The sequence below is a fragment of the Symphalangus syndactylus genome, chromosome 23 (assembly GCF_028878055.3).
Source record: "Symphalangus syndactylus isolate Jambi chromosome 23, NHGRI_mSymSyn1-v2.1_pri, whole genome shotgun sequence".
Classification (NCBI taxonomy): Eukaryota; Metazoa; Chordata; class Mammalia; order Primates; family Hylobatidae; genus Symphalangus; species Symphalangus syndactylus.
The window spans coordinates 40,378,310-40,403,359 of record NC_072445.2 but is presented as its reverse complement, the minus strand read 5'-3'; the positions used below and the strand labels follow the sequence as shown (position 1 = coordinate 40,403,359).

The following is a 25,050-nucleotide window of genomic DNA, read 5'->3' as shown; positions in this document are numbered from 1 at the left end:
CAAGATCCAAGAGCCATCTCTTGGGGTCTGAATTGAGACTCCTTTCCTGTAACAAAACCTTAGCATTAGGTAATCTGTGGTTTACTTTTTTTTTTTTTTTTTTTTTTTTGTGAGACAGAGTTTCCACTCTTGTTGCCCAGGCTAGAGTGCAATGGCACAATCTTGGCTCAACACAACCTCCACCTCCAGGGTTCAAGCGATTCTCCAGCCTCAGCTTCCTGAGTAGCTGGGATTACAGGCATGTGCCACTATGCCTGGCTAATTTTGTATTTTTGGTAGAGATGGGGTTTCTCCATGTTGGTCAGGCTGGTCCCGACCTCAGGTGATCCTTCTACCTTGGCTTCCCAAAGTGCTGGGATTACAGGCGTCAGCCACCGAGCCTGGCCTGGTTTATGTATATTTATCTTTATTCCTACATTTCCATGATTATGAGATTCACAGTTCATCCAATAGACTTGAACTGACCCAGTGCCCAACACTTTCTTAAGTTCTTACAGATGAACAAAGCCAAAATTCACAGATTCTATTTATTTATGGCTTAGGACTACCTACTGTAAATTACTGGGGGCCAGTCCATTTTGGAGTTCATAACCTAAAGCAGAAACACAGGTGGCTAATATGTTACTTTCATGAAGGATTGTTATGAGTGTATCATTTCAATTGTCTTGCAGAAGCCTCATTTGTTCTGTTAGGTACAGTAAGTTCCTCTTCAAAGGTTCAGCTTCTTCAACTTCCTTGTTCTTTGTTTTCTATTTCTAAAACCCAACTTCCTTATACTCTGTTGTTCCTAGTTACCCGCTCTATAAACAACAACTCCCGCCAGTCCCAATCTGTAACTTGCAGAGGGCTCTTCCTGCCTTTGCCATGCCCTGACATGTCTTGCACGGTAAAGGATGGTCTCTCTCTTCTCGCTGAAACAGCCCTTCCCGCCCTACTTACTCACACTCCTGCTCCATTTGAAATAGCCAATACGGATCAGCTTAGATTGTGCAGTCTGACTTCAGCAAATGGGGACAGGACACAGTAGCAGGGGCTGATTGTGTTAGGGATAAAACCCCCTTCTGTCCATTGTTCAGTGTGCTCTCGCAGCAGCCAGAAGTGCAAGTAGCACCCTTCTACAGAAGTAAATTTGCCTTGCTGAGAAATCGTTTTGTTTGAGTGCTTGTCTTCTTTGCGACTCCAAACTCTTTTTTTTTTTTCTAAATAGCTGCTATCTTTTTTTTTTTTTTTTTTTTTTTTGAGATGGGGTCTCACCCTGTTGCCCAGGCTGGAGTGCAATGGTGTGATCTCGGCTCATTGCAACCTTGGCCTCCTGGGTTCAAGTGATTCTCTTGCCTCAGTCTCCCGAGTAGCTGGGATTACAGGTGCATGCCACCATGCCTGGCTAATTTTTTGTATATTTAGTATAGATGGGGTTTCACCATGTTGGCCAGGCTGGTCTTGAACTCCTCACCTTGTGATCTGCCTGCCTTGACCTCCCAAAGTGCTGGGATTACAGGCATGGGCCAATGTGCCCAGCCTCTTTTTTTTTTTTTTTTTTTTTGAGACGGAGTTTCACTCTGTCGTCCAGGCTGGAGTGCAGTGGTGTGATCTCGGCTCACTGCAACCTCTGCCTCCTGCCTCAGCCTCCCGAGTAGCTGGGATGACAGGTGCCTGCCACCATGCCTGGCCAATTTTTGTATTTTTAGCAAAGAAAGAGTTTTGCCATGTTGGCGAGGCTGGTCTCCTGACCTCGGGTGATTCACCTACCTCAGCCTCCCAAAGTGCTAGGATTACAGGCATGAGCCACTGCACCTGACCCCTTGTTTTTAATTTACAAATGTAGTTAATTTAGCTTTGTAAACCAAAAAGTGACTGAGGTAGATCTCAATCAATTCGGTGTTCATTTTGCCAAGGTTGAAAATATGCTGGGGGAAAAGAAACATAAGCCACAATAGGACCTGTGACCTGTGCTTTTTCCAAGGAGGATTTTGGGACCTTCAATATTTAAAGGAGAAAGGGCAAGCAAGAGAGGAAAGAAAAAAAAAGGAAAGACAGATAGGCAATGATGCAAGTGGTTACATACTTGTGAGGCTGTGATTAGTCCTTAGTGAATCTACATTTTACATGTGAAAAGAAGGGAGGGGAGGAAGAAGTCAGTTACGCATTCACGTCATGTTCAGTAAATCTATATTTTACATAAACTAAAGTAAGCATGTAAAATTACAGTTATATGTTTGGGAACAAAAGGAAGGCAAATTTTGCATGACTCAGTTTCCAAGCTTAACTGTCTTGCATAGCAGTTTGGGGTCCTGAGATTCTATTTTCTTTTCACATTTCTCCCTTGTTATTCAAAATCTTTCAGAGAAAGCATGGTAGAAGAAAATGGGTGTCTGCTCATGGGTTTAGTTTAACCTCTTCTGCTAGAATGATTTATTCCTAGAAGATTAGATCCCATGTTGCTAGGAAGGCTCATTCTTAGGGGGCTTGTAAAGTCTCTTGTCCCATGGAGAAAAATAGAGGGAGGAAGAGAGAAAGAAAAAAGGGAAAAAGAGAAACAAAAGGGAGGGACCAAGACCAGATTATAGAAACAAAGGGAATGCAATCCTGGAAAAGTAATTTAGGATATACTACCGAGAAGTCCATACTTCAGTAGGCAGGCACAAAGGTGGGGTGTGTGAGGCTCTGATTAGTGCTCAGTGAATCTACATTTTATAGGTGAAAAGAAGGGAGTAGAGAAAAAGTCTATTATGCATTTGTCTTGCACTCAGTAAGTCTACATTGTACATAAGATAAAGTAAGCTTGTGAAAATACAGTTATCTGCAAATGCTACTATTTCTGCTATTACACTACAAAGTTTAAGTTTTCTAGCTTCAGTTTGCAGGGGTATAAGAAAAGCACAGTTTTAATTTCTAGTGATTCCAAGTGAGAAAAATGGGAGAAATTTTTCTTTTGAAAATGTTAGTTTGGAGACTTATCGCCAGGAAAGAATTCAGGATCTAGTCTGAATAAATTGTAGACAAACAGTGAAAACTGAAAAACAATGGACAAGGCTAGAATCTTATAATGGGTGTACTATAATTTTTTTTGAAATAATTTTTCTCTCTCCAGTCCCCGAATTTTACCAAAATCAAAATCATAGTGGCACCAATGTATTTGCAAAATAAGTTTTAGTCTTATTATATACTTGGTCTGATTATTTGCATAAAGTGCAGCAAGAATAATTATTGGCCAACAGGCTCTTTTTTTCTTTTTTTTTTGAGACAGAGTTTCCACTCTCGTTGCCCAGGCTGAGTGCAATGGTACAATCTCGGCTCACTGCAACCTCTGCCTCCCGGGTTTGAACCCTCAGCCTCCCGAGTAGCTGGGATTACAGGCATGCGCCACCAAGCCCAGCTAATTTTGTATTTTTAGTCAGGACGGGGTTACTCCATGTTGGTCAGGCTGGTCTCGAACTCCCAACCTCAGGTGATCCATCCGCCTCGGCTTCCCACAGTTTTGGGATTTCAGGCCTGAGCCACTGTGCTCGGTCCTAGGCTCTTTTTGAATTGGTTTTGCTAGAGCTCTTCGTAAGGAATCTCAGATTCGAGTTTTTCTTGAGTCCAGCCAAGGATTTATCTGTGCCTGCAGATACTTGTATGAATGAGGTAAATTTCTTCTTCTCAAGGTCTCAAAATAACATGTGGTTCCTAGGTCTGTGAGAAAGTGATATTCTTACTTACTACCTGTCAGGAACCCTGTAAAGGAAATGCGTAGACAAAGTATGAGGTCAGTTTTTCCAAGGGTTTTTTTTTTTTTATCAGTTCTATAACATCAATCTCAAGTTCTCAAAGCAGTCTGCTTATATCTTAAAATATGGCATTCTAGCCAAAGCCTTGGTAAAATAATCAGTGTCAAAATTATGTCCTGTTAAGAAAACAGATTTTTATTAAACTCATGCAAGTAAGTATATTGCCATAAATCATGAATACTCACAAATAAGGCCAGGCATGGTGGCTCATGCCTGTAATCCCAGCACTTTGGGAGACTGAGGCAGGCAGATCATGAGGTCAGGAGATCGAGACCAGCCTGACCAACATGGTGAAACCCTGTCTCTACTAAAAATACAAAAATTAGCCAGGCGTGGTGGCATGCGCCTGTAATTCCAGCTACTCAGGAGGCTGAGGCAGGAGAATCGCTTGAACCCGGGAGACAGACGTTACAGTGAGCTGAGATCGCCCCACTGCACTCCAGCCTGGGAGACAGAGCAAGACTCCGTCTCAAAAAACAAACAAACAAACAAACAAACCTCATGTGATCCACCTGCCTCAGCCTCCCAAAGTGCTGGGATTACAGGCGTGAGCCACCGTGCCGGGCCTGCTTTTTCTTTAAGCCAATTTATTAGAGCTCTTCTGTATATTTTGGTAGTGGAACCATCACATATACACATGACACATATAAATACTTAGACATACAGGCACACAGATAGAAGTAGATCTTATATAAGACTCTTCATTTGCCAGTTTTATTGTTTTATTTTTATTTTTATTTTCTTCAAGACAGGGTCATGCTCTGTCACTCATACTGGAGTGCAGTGGCACGATCCTAGCTCACTGTAACCTTGAACTCCTGGGCTCAAGCGATTTTCCTTCCTCAGCCTCCTGAGTAGCTAGTGTTGCAGAATTTTGCTCCTTAGTTCAACTAAAACTGGGTTCTTGTCACATGACCAGGAAAGATTAGGCTCATGGACACATTGAGGGTTGAGTAGAGTAGGATTTATTGGGTGAAAAGGAAGAAAGAAAGAAAAAAAAAAACTCTCAGCAAATGAGAGGGAGTCCTGCTAACAGGCGTCCACCTCACAGATTGAATTCCATGTCACCACACACGAGCTGAAGAGACCAGGCTCCTCCCTGCCTCCCAAAGGCGTGACTTTCTGGAGGCTCCACCCCATTCCCCCAGTGTGTAGGTGGGTTGGCGATTCTCTGGCGACCCTTTTTTATCTGTGTAGGTATTTGGCTGTCTCACTAGGACTACAGGTGCCCACTACCATGCCCAGCTAATGTTTTCATTTTTTCTGTGTTACCCAGGCTGGTCTCCAGTTGCTGAAGCCAAGTGATCATCCCACCTTAGCTTCTCAAAGTGCTGAAATTACAGGCATGAGCCACCATGCCTGGCCTCATTTGCCAATTTTAAATAGTTTTTCTTTTTTTTGAGACGTAGTCTTGCTCTGTCGCCCAGGCTGGAGTGCAATGATGCAATCCCGGCTCACTGCAACCTCTGCCTCCCAGGTTCAAGCAATTCTCCTGCCTCCGTCTCCCAAGTAGCTGGGACTACAGGCATGTGCCACTACGCCCGGCTACTTTTTTTATTTTTAGCAGAGACGGAGTTTCACTGTGTTACCCAGGACGGTCTCAATCTCCTGACCTTGTGATCCGCCCGCCTTGGCCTCCGAAAGTGTTGGGATTACAGGTGTGAGCCACTGCGCCCGGTCTATCATAGGATCTTATAAAGAGATCAATTGCATTTAGATAGGTGCTTTTAATTTGGCCTGTATCTTTTAACTGGACCATTGAACTTAGGGTAGAGCCCACACTGAATTTTCAGTCCCCAAAAAGAGAGTAATGCCGTGGGGACCTGGCCATGCAATATTTTCAGTGTGTTTTGCTACCAAAACATTCTCTCAAGGCTGTTGGGCAACCCAGTGTCAATCAGGCCACTCTCTGTGATCAGCCCATTTCCCAGCCATTATATATGCCAAAGTCAAGTTTTCTCACAATACAAAGTGATTTCTGATCCCATTCAAAGCCAAAATCAGGTCACGCAATGCAAAGGAACAGAGTTTTCGATCTGAGAGGATTTTGTCCTCTCTTCGATTCCCTCTTGGGATTCCCTGAGGAAACAACAGCAGTTTTTCACAAAAATGAGTCTGTGGTGCCTTTTGCATTTTTCTTAAGGGATCCCAGGCTATTAGAATTTTATTTTATTTTATTTTTTTCTTATGTGGCACCAAGGTTGGCAAGAGGAAGGAGGGGCTGATAGAAATAAATAGGGGAGGCCGGGCGTGGTGGCTCATGCCTGTAATCCCAGTACTTTGGGGGGCCGAGGTGGGTGGATCACTAGGTCAGGAGTTCGAGATCAGCCTCGCCAATATAGTGAAACCCCATCTCTACTAAAAATACAAAAATTAGCCAGGTGTGGCAGCAGGCGCCTGCAGTCCCAACTTGGGAGGCTGAGGTGGGAGAATCGCTTGAACCTGGGAGATGGAGGTTGCAGTGAGCTGAGACCACACCATTGCACGCCAGCCTGGGTGACAGAGCGAGACTCCATCTCAAAAAAAAAAAAAAGAAAGAAAGAAATAGGGAAACAGAGGCAGTGCACGTGGCTAGCAGGGGGTTGAAAAAGAGAGACATTTAGTTGACTGAGAAATGTTTACCCAGGGAGAAAAGAGACCTTAAAGAAATATGTACACACTGAAGTCTAAAATATCAGTCTAAAATATCAGTTTTAATTAAGTCAAATTTTGACTATAGAGCTCTAAAAAAATCCTTTCAGATCTCTTATTACTAGATTTTAGCCAGGAGGAACAGTTGATATTCCTGGCTTTTCACCTTCTTTACCAATAGGTATCCTCCCACGTGCCTTAACCAAAGTTATGACTATTAGGCCACAAGGTGGGTGGCCCTTAGTTGTTCCCTGATGAGGTGGCAAACCTGAGCCATGGCAGAAGTGTTTAATGGTTTTTTTTTTGTTTTGTTTTGTTTTTTTTAAGTCTTGCTCTGTTGCCCAGGCTGGAGCGCAGTGGTGTGATCTCGGCTCACTGCAACCTCTGCCTCCCAGGTTCAAGGGATTCTCCTGCCTCAGCCTCCCGAGTAGCTGGGACTACAGGTGCCCACCACCACACCTAGCTAATTTTTGTATTTTTAGTAGAGACAGGGTTTCACCTTGTTGGCCAGGATGGTCTCAATCTCTTGACCTCGTGATCAGCCTGCCTTGGCCTCACAAAGCGCTGGGATTACAGGCGTGAGCCACCGCGCCTGGCTGAGAAGTGTTTAATTTTAACTACCAAAAGTGTTTGAAGTCAGATTTTTTTGCTCTTAATTTAGTCAAGGGAATTTTTGAAGGCTAGCCATGACACTACTATGTGTCCTTTTAAGACTTGATGTTTTCATTAATTGTTTAGAATAAGAGATCTCTGAAATCTTTAATAGCCCACAGAGAGAGGCTGGGAAGGTGTTCCTGTTATATAAATGAAACCTTTCAGGTAGTCAAATTTTATCTTTTTTTAACCAGCTGGGGGTTTTACAGGTGCAACCTGACTTTCTGCAGCTGTGGGCTTTCCACTATAGCTCCTGGGCCAGGGATCTCTATCTGCTCCCCAGAGGCTTTTACCTAAGACACGGAGCTCCCTGGGCTTCTCAGTACAGGTGAACCTAAACTAATGGGCTAGAAACAGAGAAAGGGAGGTAGAATTTCCCACTTACAGCCAGACCCTGCAGCACAGCTTTCCAGGGCCTCAGCCCCCCTGCCCTGGCTGATGCTCCCTCCCTGACTCCCCTCACCAGGGCCCTGGCCCCACCACACAGCTGAGCTGGCCCAAGCCAAAGAGTTGCTGGAGCAGCAGCTGGAGTGGATCAGGCCCTGCTGGAGGGGGTGGGGGGCCCAGGCCCTGATGGTCAAGATCCAGAAGCTGAAGAAACAGATGAGGAGGCACCGAGAGAGCCTGGGAGGAGACACCCAAGCCCACCAGTGCCCACAGCACCCCTTAGCACTGGAAGGACTGCCCACCACCCACAGCAACCCCAGGATCAGAAATATCCCAGCTCCCAGGCCACTGGGAAAATGGAAGAGACCACAAAAGGCCAGAAGTTGGCAGTGTGATGGTTAATACTGAGTGTCAACTTGGTTGGATTGAAGGATGCAAAGTATTGATCCTGGGTGTGTCTGTGAGGGTGTTGCCAAAAGAGTTTAACATTTGAGTCAGTGGACTGGGAAAGGCAGACCCACCCTCAGTCTGGGTGGGCAGCATCTAATCAGCTGCCAGCCTGGCCAGAATATAAAGCAGGGAGAAAAATGTGAAAAGGCTAGACTGGCCTCCCAGCCTACATCTTTCTCCCATGCTGGATGCTTCCTGCCCTCGAACATCAAACTCCAAGTTCTTCAGTTTTCGAACTTGGACTGGCTTCCTTGCTCCTCAGCTTGCAGGTGACCTATTGTGGGACCAGGTGATCATGCAAGTTAATACTACTTAATAAATCCCCCTTTATATATATATATATATATATATATATATTTATTTATTCTGCTAGTTCTAGAGAACCCTAATACACGCAGGCAGTGGGGAGCCAGGGCTCTGCAGTCTCAGTCCCATCCCTCCTTTGACCTCACAGCAGTGCACCTCAGCCTTACAGGAATTTACCCTAGATCGTGTCCTACAATAACCTCTCCCCAAACACAGTAAGAAGATGTAGCGTGCAGATACCACAGACACACATGTGTTCCATTTTTAGCTAGGATTTTTTTTTTTTTGAGATGGAGTTTCACTCTTGTTGCCCAGGCTGGAGTGCAACGGTGCGATCTCGGCTCACTGCAACCTCTGCCTCCCGGGTTCAAGCGATTCTTGAGACTCAGCCTCCCGATTAGCTGGGATTATAGGCGCCTGTCATCACGCCGGGTTATTTTTGTATTTGTAGTAGACACTGGGTTTCTCCATATTGGTCAGGTTAGTCTTGAACTCCCGACTTCAGGTGATCCACCCGCCTCGGCCTCCCAAAGTGCAGGGATTATATGCGTGAGCCACCGTGCCCAGCCTAGTTAGGATTTTAAAAATTCTGACAATCAGGAATGGGGGTTCAGGAGTGGTGCTGATGCAGAGGAGGGAAGCCATGTGGTGGTGGCTCTCAGGGGTGGAGGCAGTAGTGTCTCCTTCACCCCCATCCTGGTGTCTTCTCCTGAAGGACAGACGATCATATCCCAGAATTGGTAAGTCCTCTACCGTGTCTGTTCAACTGAAGAGAAAATATGGCACAGTCAGTATAAAGCATTAAAAGAGGAAAGTGAGGCATGAACACACGGCACACATGTGGATGCTGGTGTACTGTGTGGGTTCAGAGGACAGATGTGGGAGTGGGGGAAGAGATGTAATATGATGAGAGAAGACAGAGACCCCACATAGAGGTCAGGAAAACATCCCAACACAGCATCAAAGGCCAGGGGGCATGAACCAGTCGAGTGTCCATTATGCATTAGGTGCCCATGACCTACGTGATGGGATTGAAGACAAACATACTAAGGTTCAGGGAGGACCTAAGGGTTTCATGAGATCAGCACTCACTGTGGAGGAGACATCTGTCTCATCAGGCAGCTCACTAATACTGACCTCAAAGCGATGCTGCCCATCACAGTGGATCCTTGCATCATTCTCATCTGACACAAACGTGATGGCCAAGCCCTGTTCCAAACCAGCCTGCTCTAGTGACCTGAAAGGAGACAGAGGGTAGAAACAGAAGACCCCAAAGAGGGAAGACACCCAGAGAGAGGGAAGAGGATGTAAGGTGTGAAAAGATGCAAAAAATAAGGAATGGGAGAGTGGGTGTCATTCTGGGTGTGGGGCTCACCTGTCATTGATAAAGGCAATGTCAATTCACTTGATGTCTATGATGTGGCCCAATAGGTTGGTAACCATAGAACTGGTCATTGAAAATCTTTTGGGGTCATTCTTGGATATGTGCAGAACAGCAAACAATTTTCGTCACCTGATGTGTTTCCTTGGCTTCCCATTCAGTTTTCCTTAGGCCTCAGCTGCTGCTATCACTGCTGGCTGCCCTCCACATTCCCCTAAATTCCAGATGGGTGTGAGGAGGTAAGGGTGGGAAGAAATAGTGGATTGAGGATTGAGGTGCGATTTCCCACCACTGGAGGGGACAGATTCATCAGCTGGCATTGAAGAGGCTCCTGCCCTTTGCACAGTGTGTTTGGTCACCCCAGTGCTCAGGCTGAACCCTGAGAAGAAAGAGGAACTTGACTGTCTGAAGGCCCTTGGGTGGTGTTTAAGTCCCCTGGCCACTATGTCCTGGCTGAATGTATACATGCAGATGGAATCTCTTTTTTTTTTTTTTTGAGACGGAGTCTGGCTCTATCGCCCAGGCTGGAGGGCAGTGGCACGATCTCGGCTCACTGCAAGCTCCGCCTCCCAGGTTCATGCTATTCTCCTGCCTCAGCCTCCCAAGTAGCTGGGACTACAGGCACCTGTCACCACGCCCGGCTAATTTTTTGTGTTTTTAGTAGAGATGGTGTTTCACTGTGTTAGCCAGGATGGTCTCGATCTCCTGACCTGATCCTCCTGCCTCGGCGTTCCAAAGTGCTGGGATTACAGGCATGAGCCACCGCACCCGGCCCACAGATGGCATCTCTAAATGACTTATACAAAGTGCTACTGCCACAGCATCCCCAGCAAATTTTTACAGATTGTGGAGCTTTTAGTCTCCGTGTGCTGGATGTTGACTGCTTACAATTTTCTTAGGATGTACTCACTGCTTCTGCCTTGTATTTCTCTTCACCTGAATGACACAAAAGGTTTAAGAGTATCAGTGGTGTGACAGAGAGAACTGTGTCAAGTGGATGGTTCCATTTGCCATGGTTACAAGGGAGACTGGGAGCTCAAAACTGAAGCACTTCACGGAGGTTCCTGCTGAAGGTGCACACAGCATACAGACCCACAGAAACAGCTTGGATTTGCTGGACAAAGCCCAAAGATAGCCATATCGTCTGAACAAAACAGGATTTCTTTCCCCCATTGAGGTCCTCACCCCTCACCACAGAGCAGTAAAATGCACAGCAAAGGACAGGGAACACTGTGACCACACCAGCATTCTCCATCAAAGACAGTTGTGTGGAAGGGGCTGCTCAGCTCTCTTCTGTCTACAGAGTAGCTGGGACTTTTATGAATGCTTGTTTTGTAAGTGGCGCTATGTCCATTTTTAATAAAGATAATGGCATCTTTGAGACAGCTGGTTTTAGAGCTATGTCTGGTAGCTTAAGTTAGACGTCAGCTTTCAGCATGGCCACATCAAGGTCTCTTTTTTGACTTCATTCTTTTTGAAGCTCAAGTCTTTCAAGTCAATACATTTAAAAGAAGACTTTTGACACGAGCTTCAGGTGCAGCCTTGTCTGCCTCCTGAGGCCCCCTGAGCTGGGAGTGAGGATTCCACTTGGCATTTCTCCCACCAGGTGCACATGTGTCTGCTCACATAGGGCCATTGGCCATCGATGGCAGGAGTGCTGAAGTCATTTCCACATTCAAGAGGATTCTTAGTTATAATTTCTTCTTTTTATTATTTTCCTTTTTTTTTTTTTGAGACAGAGTCTCGCTCTTTCACCAGGCTGCTGGAGTGCAGTGGCGTGATCTCAGCTCACTGCAATCTTCACCTCCCAGGTTCAAGGGATTCTTCTGCCTCAGCCTCCCAAGTAGCTGGGACTACAGGCACGCATCACCAAACCCAGCTAATTTTTGTATTTTTAGTAAAGACAGGGTTTCACCATGTTGACAAGGATAGGCTTGATCTCCTGATTTTGTGATCTACCCGCCTCGTCCTCCCAAAGTGCTGGAATTACAGGCGTGACCCACTGTGCCCAGCCTTGGTATAATTTCTTTCTTAGGCCTGGCTAAAAGTCATAAAGAGTCTGTAATCAGTGTTACTTAATACTCTTTTCAACCTCACCCAAATCTTGTCATAAAGAATAAATGAATTTTTGTTTGGAGAACTTGTTAATGTAGTAGGCTAAAGCTGGGATTTTAAGAAAACACACAGTAAAGTTCTATGTAGCTGCAGGGCATGGTGCCAATATACGGTCTGTTCCCTGGCCATTGATGGTGCCACTAAGTGCCTTGCTAATGGTCACTGTCCACTTGAAGGCCTAATGTGTACAGCTCGCATTATTATTATTATTATTATTATTATTATTTTGAGATGGAGTCTTGCTCTGTTACTCAGGGTGGAGTGCAGTGGTGCAATCTTGGCTCACTGCAACCTCTGCTTCTCGAGTTCAAGTGATTCTCCTGCCTCAGCCTCCAGAGTAGCTGGGATTACAAGCATTGCATCATATTTTGTTGGATATTATTGAGGTGGTGGCCTTATTGAGTCTTGTGTTTCATTTCTAACAATGCTTCAGCATGTGTGGCTACATACAAGGGAGGTTGAATTGTTATAGTAAACTGAGGAATGGAGAGACTAATATGGAGTACAGGAGGATTGTTTATTTTAGGTACACACTGGCTCAGTGGATTTGTATCTAAAAAGCGGAGCGTTGAACAAAGACAGAGGGCTTTTTTTTTAATTCTCCAATTTAAAACTTTTAATTAAAAAGTAAACTTTAATGTCAAAAATGCAAACTTGGGGAAGACAGAAAGATCACAAACAAGGCTATCACTTCACACTAGGAAGGTTGCACAGCAGCCGGGCAGAGGTGCTCCTCATTTGCCAGATGGTGGGCAGCTGGACAGAGGCGCTCCTCACTTCCCAGATGGGGTGGCGGCCGGGCAGAGGTGCTCCTCACTTCCCAGATGGTGGGGCAGCCGGACAGAGGGGCTCCTCACTTCCCAGACAGGGCAGCTGCTGCGCAGAGGTGCTCCTCACTTCCCAGACAGGGCAGTGGCCAGGCAGAGGTGCTCCTCACTTCCCAGTCAGTTGGGCGGCCGGGCAGAGGTGCTCCTCACTTCCCAGATGGTGGGGCAGCCGACCAGAGGTGCTCCTCACCTCCCAGATGGGGCGGTGGCTGGGTAGAGGCGCTCCTCACTTCCCAGACAGTGGGGGGGCTGGGCAGAAGTGCTCTTCACTTTCCAGATGGTGGGGCGGCCGGACAGAGGCGCTCCTCACTTCTCAGTCATTTGGGCTGCTGGGCAGAGGCACTCCTTACTTTCCAGATGGTGGGGCGGTTGGGCACAGGCGCTCCTCACTTCCCAGACAGGGTGGCAGCCAGGCAGAGGCTCTCCTCACATCCCAAATGGGGTGGCGGGGTGGCGGCCGGACAGAGGTGCTCCTCACTTCCCAGACGGTGGGGCGGCTGGGCAGAGGAGCTCCTCACTTGCCAGATGGGGCAGCAGCCGAGGAGAGGTGCTCCTCACATCCCAGTCAGTTGGGCGGCTGGGTAGAGGCGCTCCTCACTTCCCAGATGGGGCGGCAGCCAGGCAGAGGTGCTCCTCACATCCCAGATGGTGGTTGGCTGGGCAGAGATGCTCCTCACTTCCCAGACGGGGCAGCGGCCAGGCAGAGGTGCTCCTCACATCCTAGACTGTGGGCAGCTGGGCAGAGATGCTCCTCACTTCCCAGATGGTGGGCAGCTGGGCAGAGGCACTTCTCACTTCCCAGACGGGGCGGCGGCTGGACAGAGGTGCTCCTCACATCCCAGAGGGGGCAGCGGTTGGGCAGAGGCCCTCCTCACTTCCCAGATGGTGGGCAGATGGGCAGCGGCGCTCCTCAATTCCCAAATGGGGCATCGGTCAGGCAGAGGTGCCCCTCACTTCCCAGATGGGGCGGCTGGGCAGACGGGCTCCTCACATCCCAGACAGGGCAGCGGCCGGGCAGAGGCTCTCCTCACTTCCCAGACGGTGGGGTGACAGCTGGGCAGAGGCACTCCTCACCTGCCAGGCGGTGGGCAGCTGGGCAGACGTGCTCCTCAGTTAATCATACAGTGACAGGTCACGTAATCTATAGCATAACTTGTGACCTTGCATAACTGGTGGCCTTGTAGCTGCATTGAAAGAAAAACAAGACCTGGCTAAGTACAGACATTTGTAAAACATAATAATGCTTAAGAAACCTGGGAAAAGAGTAACAGTAAAATAATCTGTTTTTCTCTTTTTTTTCTTTCAACTTTGCTCTGGAAGCGGGGGTGTCTGGAGCCTATTCTTTTGGCCTTGGCTATTTGAACAGTGTTATCTTATAACTGTCCTTGAAGTGAGCTTGCTAGGCAGAGGAAAACTTCTTTTCTTTTTCTTTTTAACTTTGGCCTTGCCACATTCTGGGCCTTAGCTTTTACTTTCCTTGGAGTGAATAAATGCAGTACTTATTATTATTATTTTTTAAATTTCTGCCTCAGTTTCTTTTCTTTGATGCCTTTTATGAAAGAAGTTTTAGAATAGAAGGCATCACTATTACTTAGTTCTGCTTGAAGAGACAAGTTTTCTTCTTTAGACAAAGGTTGGTATTTACGCAGAGCCACTAGCTGAGTGGTAGTTTGCCTAGCTGCTCTTGCCTCTATAGTTGATTGAATGCTTCTAACAAGGAGAGGTAAGAGACAAGGGAGTATTAGGCAACTTTTTAATATGGCCAAAACTACTTCTATTAAAGTCTTGAACTTTCTAAAAAATGAAAACTAGCTTCTAAAGAGAGAATCCGGAGACCACTTTTTCTAAGTTTGACCTGGAACATGGGCTAATTTTCGTATTCTTGCAGTTATTTCTATAATTGCCTTTCTGTTGTCATCGATTTCCAGGCAACAATTAGTTAGACTGAACTTTCTACATACTTCTTCTTGGGCTAGGAGGTAGTGTAAAGCTAATCTGTTCTGATAGATAGCGTTTCTTATTTTTGTGGTTTGCCAGGCCAGTAAATCTAATGCATTTGCTGTTTCATTAGTGATTATTTCAAATACTGCCTACGACTTGATGATGTGGTTAAGCATGTATATAGGAATGCTGCAGTTGCCTGACTTATCTTGTGCCTAGGTAGCTGGCCCTATAGTATTGAATTATTCTTTCAGGGGGCTAATCTGTGTCTTTCTCATCTTCCATTTTTATATCTTTTTTTAAGTCTGCATCTTTTTTGTTTCTTCTTTTAACTTAATCATAGACAGGATTCTATATTCTTGCTACAGTGGGAGTAGGAAGAAAGACGGTCTAATTGTTCTAAGCACACAGGCTTCTGTCTGTTTAGCTGGCAATTGTTGCTATGCCTGTGGCCGACAGATCTAGTAAAGACCAGGAGGTGCTTGCTAAGTATGTGGATCTTCAAGCTGATACTAAGTGTGGTTTAGAGAAGAGAAACGGGAGAACGGATTGGATGAAGTGCTTTGTAGTTATCTTTGCCTTGCCACAAAGTTTTCTTTAATGTCTTTAATGTTTCATGATAATATTGCTGTTATTGCTGTCGGAAGCAGGTTAGTTCTCATCCTGGGTCTGTAAAAACTTTTCTTCAATGAGCAACACAGTTTTGTTTTGTTTTTTGAGACGGAGTCTCGCTCTGTCGCCCAGGCTGGAGTGCAGTGGCGCCATCTCTGCTCACTGCAAGCTCCGCCTCCCGGGTTCACGCCATTCTCCCGCCTCAGCCTCCAGAGCAGCTGGGACTACAGGCGCCCGCCACCACACCCGGCTAATTTTTTGTATTTTTAGTAGAAACGAGGTTTCACTGTGCTAGCCAGGATGGTCCCGATCTCCTGACATCGTGATCTTCCCGCCTCGGCCTCCCAAAGTGCTGGGATTACAGGCATGAGCCACTGCGCCCGGCCTCCATAATAGAAGTTTTTAAGAGCCACAGGCTTGAACTTGTGGGCATCAGTTTGGGGAAAGAGTCAGTAGGAGTAAAGTTATCTCGAGGCATTAACTTTTTTGCTTCTTAAGGCCATTGGTCTTTTATGTTAGTCTTTCTACAAACATAACATGAAGAAACGCCTAGGCTGCCAGCAATGTTTTCAGCCAGCTGAGCAAATAGGTTTTTGGCTAAAGGAGGAGGCTCTGGTAACTTCTGGTTTGTATGCTCAAAGAATGACTTAAAGACTCAGAATTGCTCCTGGGCTGACTGCTTTGTTTGAGTCTTCTTTATAATATACAAAGTTATTTTAGCTTTTTGACCGTAGCTTTGTAATGCCATGGAGTAGCCTGTCATTCATACAGGTAGATTTGGCCTTAAGATAGTAAGATTTACAGGATTGCAAGTGTTTGTCTTCCAATCTGGTTTTGCTGGTACTTTGATGAGCAAGATTGGCTTTGGCCTTGATGATGATCGGTCAGTGAACTGCATTGTGCAGTTCCAGCAAGCTATTGCTAGGGCCTTGGAGGGACAAACAGGGGGTGTACACACAATTTTATACTGGCAGTTTGTATAGTACTTTGTAGGACTAGCGATTGTGAGATAGGTTGGGTTCATGGATGTTAACTGACAAATATCAAAGTATATGGATGTAGCCCCCACCCTGGGAAAGAGAGGCTTGGGTTTGACTTACAAGACTTCTTTTTTTTGACTTGTATGAATCTTAAACTAAGTCCTAGGTAAAGACTTAGGGTCATAGCATATATAAGGCTGGCCATTTCTTGGGTCACAAATTGAATAGGTGGTCTGATTATAAGTACAAATTCTTAAGCGAGTCTTTGTACACTTATAAGTATAGTACGATAGGGTTCTAGTTATACTGTTCTTTGACTAAGTAGTATGTATACACTGGGGACACTTTTCTGTAGGTGTTTCTTCTAGTATGGTTAAGGGGGTAACAACATCAAAACAATGTACAGCATATTTAAATCTAGCAAGGACAAAAGAGGTCTTTACTTGGGGGAGGAGGTTGAGCAGTGACAGAACAATAGGAAAACAGTATTACAGGAAAACTACTAGTCTTAAGATTTCTAACTACATTTAGACTCATCCTTGCTTGATGAGTCTTTAAGCTTCAGCTGTGTGTAGACTAGTCAGCTTCCAGTGTGTGACTAGAGCAAGGCTTGTTGTTCCTTCAAACTTCAGCCGTGCGTAGACTGGTCAGCCTCCGGAGTGACCAGAGCAGGGCTGTCATCTTCAGCAGCAGCTTGGTCTTGTCTCAGGATCAGCTGGGTTGGATGATCTGGATGTTGCTGGCTGGTTCACTTGTCCCGAGCTGCCAATTTTGGCCGACTGTGATGGATCAAAGGCACCATTCTTGCAACTTTAACAGCAGTGGGAGTGGACAAGATTACTGTATGGGGCTTATCTTACATGGGTCTTAGAGAAATTGGGTTCTACTTTTCAACTTAAAGCTACTAGGTTTAAAGGGGTGTTCTGGGTCTGTTAGACTTCTAGGCATTCTTTTATGTACTTAACTATGAACACTTTGCATGGCTGTTTCTAAAGCCTGCATTTGCTTTATTAAGATTAGTTCTTTTAGTTCTTGGAGATCACTTTTAATTTGACGGTGGCTGACGGAACAAAATCTTATAGGGTAAATACTTTGTTTGTTTGGTGGGGGTGCACTTGACTCAGAGGAGGACTATAGGCAAGGCTTGATTCTGTCTCAGATGAGTTTCTTGGCAATATTCCTTCAGTAGCTGCTTGAGTGTCTGGTTCATGCGTTCTACAGTAAAATAATCTGGTTTTCTCTTTTTTTCTTCAACCTTGCTCTAGAAAAAAGAAGTGTCCAAGGCCTATTTTTTCAGCCCTAGCTATTCAGACAGCGTTATCTTATAACTGTCCTTGGGCTGGGCGTGGTGGCTCACACCTGTAAGGCCGAGGCAGGCAGATCACGAGGTCAGGAGATCGAGACCATCTTGGCTAACATGGTGAAACTCTGTCTCTAATAAAAATACAAAAAAATTAGCTGGGTGTGGTGGCGGGCACCTGTAGTCCCAGCTGCTCTGGAGGCTGAGGCAGGAGAATGACGTGAACCCAGGAGGCAGAGCTTGCAGTGAGCCGAGATTGTGCCACTGCACTCCAGCCTGGGCGACAGAGCAAGACTCTGTCTCAAAAAAAAAAAAAATATATATATATATATATATATATTTATATATCTATAAAACTGTCCTTGAAGTAAGCTCGCTAAGCAGAAAAAAACTTGTTCTTTTTCTTTTTAACTTTTGCCTTGCCACATTCTAAGCCTTAGCTTTAACTTTTCTTAAAGTAAATAAATGCAATACTTATTATTATTTTTAAATTTCTGCCTCACAATGAATAAATAACACATATTTTTTTTTAAAGCCATGCCTTTGGATTAGGGCAAACTCTAGGATAGTTAGTGAATTCCCTGAGGAATTGTGGACACTGTAAGCAGGTGAGTGCGTTATTCCGTGCTTCTCTCTCCCCACAGAGCCGTCGTTCACCCTCCTCCACCCTGCCCCCTGCACTGGGAGGTGACCACGACAGGCACGGCCTGTGCTCCTGCACCACCTGGCTTCTGCTTGGGTGTGGATGGTAACAGGCACCTGCAGGAGATGGGAGTGTGGGAGGAGAACTAACTCAGGGTTTTCGTTTCCCTCACTCCCTCTGGGCAGCTCTGTGGTTCTGTAATCATGGCCATCCTCTACCTACAGCCACAGGCGTGTGGGTCTGCCCCTAGTGAAAGCTACAGATTTCCCTGGGTTCTGGAAACTGCTCCCTTCCTTGCTCTTTCAAGCTCAGAGATGGAAACAGTTTCCTGCCAGGAACCATCCCAGGGAGCTTCAGCGCCCTTTGTGGCTTTCTTAGTCCTGCTGGCACCTGTGTAAAAGGTGCCATCTCAGGCCAGGCGCAGCGGCTCACACCTGTAATCCCAGCACTTTGAGAGGCCGAGGCGGGCTGATCACCTGAGGTTGGGAGTTCAAGACCAGCCTGACCAACATGGAGAAACCCCGTCTCTACTAAAAATACAAAATTAGCTGGGCGTGGTGGCGCATGCCTGTAATCCCAGCTACTTGGGAGGCTGAGGCAGGAGAATTGCTTGAACCTAGGATGTGGGGGTTGTGCTGAGCCGAGATCGCACCGTTGCACTCCAGCCTGGGCAACAAGAGCAAAACTCCATCTCGAAAAAGAAAAAAAAGTGCCATCTCTTTCCCGTCAGGTCCCTGACTGACCACAGTGTGCTCCCCTAAAAGGAGAAGTGACAAGAATGTATTTAAGACATTGCACTAACACACCTAGTCATGATGTTAATTCAAAACATTGACTTACTACAATAAAAGGGAAAAATAAGAGTATTCTGGAAACAGAACAGGAAGGAAGGCAAAGGTGGAAACAATCAATTTGGGGCATCTGAGAAGCCCCAGGTGCAGAGGCTGCCCTGAGTCTTTAGAGGACAAGAAACAGAACACATGAACCAAAAGTGAGAGACGGAGCCTGGCCACAGCAGGATGATAACGGCTCTCCTACAGAGTACTATTCCTGTAAATCTCTGACGAGAGGGATGAGATCAACATATAAAAATACATACACACACAAAGTGGAGCTGAGGGCAGGATGGGGAGCTGCCATTCTCAGCGCTTGACCTCCATGGGCTTGGAGAAAGGCTCAGCCCAGAGATGTGTGAAGCCTCCAACCTGGAGCAGCACCCGCCCCTAAAGACCAGGCACGAATCCCAGCACACGGAGGGATCCAGACAAATACACAAGAAAGGACCACAGCAGGAACTTTACTGAGCACAGAGCAAGGGTGCACACCACTCAGCACCTGCCCCTTCACCTGCCCTTCTCTCCCCACCTGCCCCTGCCCCAGCACAGCAGGTCCTCAGAATCCAAAAACAGAACCTAACCTCCATGTTCTCTCTCTCTCTCTCTCTTTTTTTTTTTTTTTTTGAGACAGTTTATCTCTTGTTGCCAGGCTGGAGTGCAATGGCATGATTTCGGCTCACTGCAACCTCCGCCTCCCGGTTCAAGCAATTCTCTTGCCTCAGCTTCCCGAGTAGCTGGGATTACAGGCAGCTGCCACCACACCCAGCTAATTTGTGTATTTTTAGAGATGGGGTTTCACCATGTTAGCCAGGCTGGTCTCGAACTCCTGACCACAGGTGATCCACCTGTCTTGGCTTCCCAAAGTGCTGGGATTACAGGCATGAGCCACCATGCCTAGCCTCCATGTTCTCTTAATAGTTTGTAATATCTTAGCACAGTTTCAAAGAAAGGATATGAGAATAATAACTCATAGAGCAAGACATCTATTTAGAGTGAGTGAGTCACAGGGGAGATCTGGGAGGGAAACACTGTGACTCCTTCATTCCCAGAAAAGGAAGGTTGGTCCAGGGAAGGGGATCCCAGGCCTGGATATTGGGATTAGGTGGAAGGGGTTCTGGGGCATCAGGGGAATGGGCCCCTCTCCCTATATCATCCCTGTGCTGTGCTTGGGAGTAGACACAGTTTATCAGCTTGCAGCTGGGGGAAGAGAAGTCAGGGTCCAGAGACAAGGGGAGCTGAGAACAATCTGTGTCTTGCTGGTCTGCACAAGGCAGCTCCCAAACTGTGGAGAACATGGTAATAACCAGATTCAGCTCAGCCACTCTCAGCCTTGACACCCAGGGCATTGCGGACAGCCAGTCACCAACCCCTACCTTCAAATCCAAAGATCCCTACAGCCCAAAGCTGCTCCCCGGCCTCAACTCCTGCTGGCATTGGGCTCCAAGGATCATATTTTAGGAAGCTGTTAGCACCACACCAGTGTCAGGGATCCTGTCACCACTTGGAGAATGACAATAAAGAGGACCCATCAGAGGCTGCAGGAGGAGACTGTATTTGAGGCAGGACGATGGGATGGGTGAGGCACAGAACCGTGGCTCCATCCTCTGTATTCTAGGGGTTAGAGTTGAGCTGCCTCTGCTGCCCCTTCCATGCTGGATTTTATAGAGTAGACCCCTCCTGCAGTTCTTATGAGGACAGAAGACCCTGTTAGGTGCCATGGTAGACAGAGGGCCAAGGGTCGTGAATACCTGGTTAATATTGCTCCCAGCTGAGATTAGGAAATTAAAGCATTAAATTCAGGACCCAGGAGAGGAGGAAAAGACGGCGCAGGACCCTGCAATCAGTCTCTTGGATGTCTGTTTGCAGCGAAGGTCTTTCTTTCAGGGAAAGGCACCCAGTATTGTGGTCCTGAGTGTTGCTATCCTGCTGTTCTCATCTGTGAATGGGGCTGGACCTCTACCTTCCTCCAATATAAATAACTGGGAGGATCTGTCCACATACACTTGGTACCTACATATTAGTTAATACTGTACAACAGTTTGGTTTAATATTTTATATCTTGTAAGAAATAAACAAAATAGAAGGATGATATTTTTATTAAAGGTAATTCAGATTATATGAGAATCAGATTCCTGGGGCCCTGGTTTCCTTATCTCAATGTTTAGAATCCTCATGGAGGATCAGGGGAGCACAGAGCCCCCAAAATGGTCATGAGGCCTGAAGCTCCCTTGTGTAAAGGACCCTCCCCTGTACTTTGGGGCTCAGGGCGAACAGCACAGCTGACTCCCAGGGTCTCCAGCCTCCGGCCTCTACTGTCAGCCTGCACTTTCTCAGCCTTCCTGGCTGCCAAGCTTCTGGTTCCCACAAGCCTCCTCTTTCGCCCTTTACCTCTTCAGATCAGGGTCATCGGCCACTTGATAGGCAGTGCCCTCCTTGTCAGTCTGCCTGTCTGCCGGGTTCCCTCTCAGGGTTTGTGGCTTGACAGGGTCACTATCCCCAGCCCCAGCAGGAACAGGGAGAAGTGACTCGGCAGGTCTCCCACTCACAGTGGGATCCCTACAGGTGAGATGGGGCAAAGCCATCTTTCTAGCCTCTTCCATACCTGAGAACATCTTGCAGATCACAGCTCCAAGGACCAGAGCAGGAAATAGTGCTAAGCCAGCAATGGTTCCCACGATGGTTAGCATGAGCTTGGAAGGTGGTTCTGAGAAGGGAATGAAAGGGGCCTGGACCTTCAGGTCAAAATCCTGACCCTGCCACAGGGCCTAGAGCAGCTTCCACTGTGCCAGTTCTGTGAAAGGGTTTCCACCCCATCCCCCTCTTTACCCACCTCAGTATAAGGGGCCTGAGCAGCTCTCATGCTCCACACAGCATGCGGATCCCTGCTTCTCCCCAGAAGGCACCACCACAGCCACCCACGTCTAGAAGGTCCCATCCCCCAGGCTTGGGGCCCCCATGCTGTGCGTCCTGGGTCCGGTCCTCCCCCTCCCACAGTCAAATCAGTATAATTTCTGCTGAGTAGAAGCCCCGGGCCCAGCATCTCAAGGTGACTTTCCCATTAAGTCCTGAGTGAGGGGTCACAAGTGCTGATGGCTGCTCTGAGGAGAGTCAGAGACTGAGCCATATTGAGCCACAGACAGTAGGATTCTCATGGATAGAGAAAATTTAGTGGGTATCTTAGCCATCAGCCTCCTTGTGAGAGGCCCAGCAGCAATTTTCAAAGTTAAAAGTAGGTTCAGGATAAGCAATTTTCCTAATCTCTAATGCTCTCTTTCTACAAATGTGTCTCATTGTCTGCAAAGTCACTCTTTTGCTTCTAATGTTGGTAATGTTATTTTTCAGTTTTAAAATTTGTTTCCTTTCTAATTTGCACTCAGATTTTATAAACTTCTGCTACTCACTATCTGTTACAGTCTGATATTAGAACCTAGAAGTTGTTTGTAGGACTGCTTTCATTCGCTGTGTCTCTGCTGATTCTCTTTCCTGGTGTTTTATCTTCTGGTTGGGTTAAAGAGCCCCCGGTGAAGGTGGACCCAAGTACATCACTGTTGATAAGGGTAACTGCTGTCCTTTCCTATTTACCTCCCTGCACTCTTTCTCTCTGTCCTCCCTCCACACCCACCCTCAGGACAGCCTCAGGAGCCTGGACAGAATCCTCAACTGCAAGAAGAAAGAAGATAGAACAAAAAAGAAAGAAGAAAAAGAAGAAAGAAAGAAGAAAGAAGGAGAAGGAGGAGGAGGAGCATGGTGCTGGGTTTGGCCCCTCTTCCCTCCCTCAGGGTCACCTCCAGGGAACGTAATTCCAACTCCAGGAGGTCCTGACGTGCGTGTGGCCCTGCGGACCCCAGTACCTGCCCGCAGCAGCGTCTCTTTGCCAAGCTCTCGCTTCTGAGCAGCCACCTAGTGCAGTGACCCATCAGGGGTTCTCTTGTGGCCTCCGCAATCCAGAACCTCTCCCAGGTGCGATTCATCCTCTGAGCTGCAGTTTGTGCGGCTGTCCAGGTCTGTAGGTCCTGAATCGGGGACGTGAAATCTCCCCTGTGGTAGGCGGACTGAAAGTGTCCCCGGAGGAAGCTCTAGTCCAGAGCCACACGCAGCCGTGCACCATCTGCAGATGCAGGCCCTGGAACTTCCTGGTGTCAGCTCGAGGCAGGGCTGGGGAGGGGAGGGAAGTTGCCCGGCCCTTCCTGCCTCACCCTGCCCACCCCAGCTCCTCTCTCCCTCTATGATTGGTCACAGCAGAAGTCAGTAATGATCTAGACTGAAGGAGAAGCCTGGAGCAAATTGTTACTTGCACTTCTCCACCCATGAGGGGTCAGCTGAGGCCCTGCCCCCCACGCCTGGGAGACCTTGGCCCAGCAGGTCAGTGTGGGGTTGGGGGGACACCTGTGCCTGAAGCTTGACATCACTCACCAGCTGGCCCGGGAGGTGGTGCCTGGAGCAGCAAGCTTTGGACAAAGGGTGCTGCAAGACCCATGGCCTGCCTGCCGCCTGGCTGGCTCATAGTGTTTATGATAGATGGGGCTGGCTAGTGGGGAAATGTAGGAGTCAGAGTGGTGGGAGAAGACAGGGAAAAGAACAGGCCTTCTGAAAGGTCAGAAGGCTCTGCGAAGCTCCAGGGGAGAATAGCTCAAGGCAACTGTTCTATAACCCTGAGGCAGAGGGCAAGGAGTAGGTACAAGGGAGTGTAGGGGAATTTATCTCAGACAGACTTATATACTTAAGTTGACCAGGAACTGACCTTTGATCATCCATACTCCTGAGGTTCCTTGAAAGGGGAACAATAAATGTTAATTACCCACAGATTGTGTTTGCTCCAGGCTTTTGGCATTGTGCCTGCACTGAATAAAAACAAGTAGCTCCGGCTTCTCGGCACTGCTGCACTTTGGCCACTTGATCCAGGCAGTCCCTTGGCTGCTCTTACACTGCATACCTGTGTCTGAGTACTCCTTTCATCCGTCAGTTGGCCAGAGTCTGCGGGACAGACCCATCAGAGGAACATGTACTACCCCTAGCCAGGTTGCTGCACTGCATAGAACAACATTAGGGTAACACCACTGTGAGACAGGTACCTGGCACGACCTGTGCAAACATAACATGTGTCACCACGCCAAAGGTGTGGTGGAACAAGTGGCCCCATCAAGGTTGGGCCCTGATGGACTTTGTGCCCTCTGGGAGTTTATGGATCTGTGGGTACACAGGGTGGCCTTACCTGTCAGTGAACTGGACTGGACATTGTTCCTGGGATTGCCCTTATGTACCTGCCACTGTCCTCCCCACATTACCCAGATGCCTGCATAACTGAGAGGCACTACCCTCCCAGGTTTCACAGGTGTGACGAGCCACCTGGCAGTTCTGTCCCTTGGCATTAACCGTCTCTGGAGCACATGTTATGACTATAGAGGCACAAATGACGGCTCTTGCAGAGCATACCACTTGAGTTCTGAATTATACCCGAGTAGCCCTCCTCCTGTTAACGAATGAGGTTAATCAGATTAGAAAAGTAGTGTTGCAAGACTGGATGGCCTTAAACATTGTACCTGCTGCCAAAGGAGGCACCTGTGTCCTTGTAGGAACACAGTGCTGTACATTTATCCCTGACAATTGGCAAAACATAACAGCAGCCCTGCAAGGGGTCGCATGGGGAATAAAGGTGGTCAAGAGCCTTACTGATGACCCCCTGCAGAGGAGGTGGGCATCCCTAGGTTCTGGCCTATGCTGGATCCTGTTAGTCGTAAGTAGCATAGCTGGAATCTTAGTAGTGAGCTGTTGCTCTCGGTATTGCTATTGCGGGTTACAGGTTCAGGGCTCCACCCTATAGGCACAGGTCCCTACCCTGAAGACACCCTCGGCCTAGGGAGTGGAATGTAAGAAAGATGGCTGCACTTCAGTCAGGAGTAGGCTGAGGCAGCCTTCCGATGCAGCATGACTCAGTGGGTTTGGAGTGCAGGCATACAAACCCATGCATTGTGTAACCAAACCATGTAAAGTACATAATGTAACTACTCACGTGAGCTCGTGCTTGGCTCGGAAGCATTATTGTCTGTAAAAAGTATACTCTGCTAATGCTATGCATAGTACTTGCTTGCTTGCTCGCATGCCCAGAGAGAAATAAAGCTATGTCCCACCTGCTTACAATTCCTCCAGTGGTCTTTCAGCTACCTGCCACCTGTCCACTGACTCCCCTAGGACCCCAGCTTGGGCTGGAACCTAACAT

At 47.2% G+C, this 25,050-nt stretch overlaps 2 long non-coding RNA genes across 2 annotated transcripts; both read right to left on the bottom strand.

The window, feature by feature from the left end:
* Window positions 1-8,292: 8,292 nt before the first annotated feature.
* LOC129472874 (uncharacterized) lies at window positions 8,293-9,744 on the bottom strand. The gene is made up of 3 exons (XR_008654119.2): window positions 9,574-9,744; window positions 9,336-9,435; window positions 8,293-8,964 (listed from the first exon to the last, which is right to left on the bottom strand). It is a non-coding gene; the product is annotated as an uncharacterized lncRNA (long non-coding RNA).
* Window positions 9,745-16,464: 6,720 nt separating this feature from the next.
* Window positions 16,465-23,069, bottom strand: LOC134735709 (uncharacterized). Its single transcript, XR_010119091.1, has 3 exons — window positions 22,685-23,069; window positions 21,436-21,537; window positions 16,465-17,315 (listed from the first exon to the last, which is right to left on the bottom strand). It is a non-coding gene; the product is annotated as an uncharacterized lncRNA (long non-coding RNA).
* Between the last annotated feature and the right edge of the window lie 1,981 nt (window positions 23,070-25,050).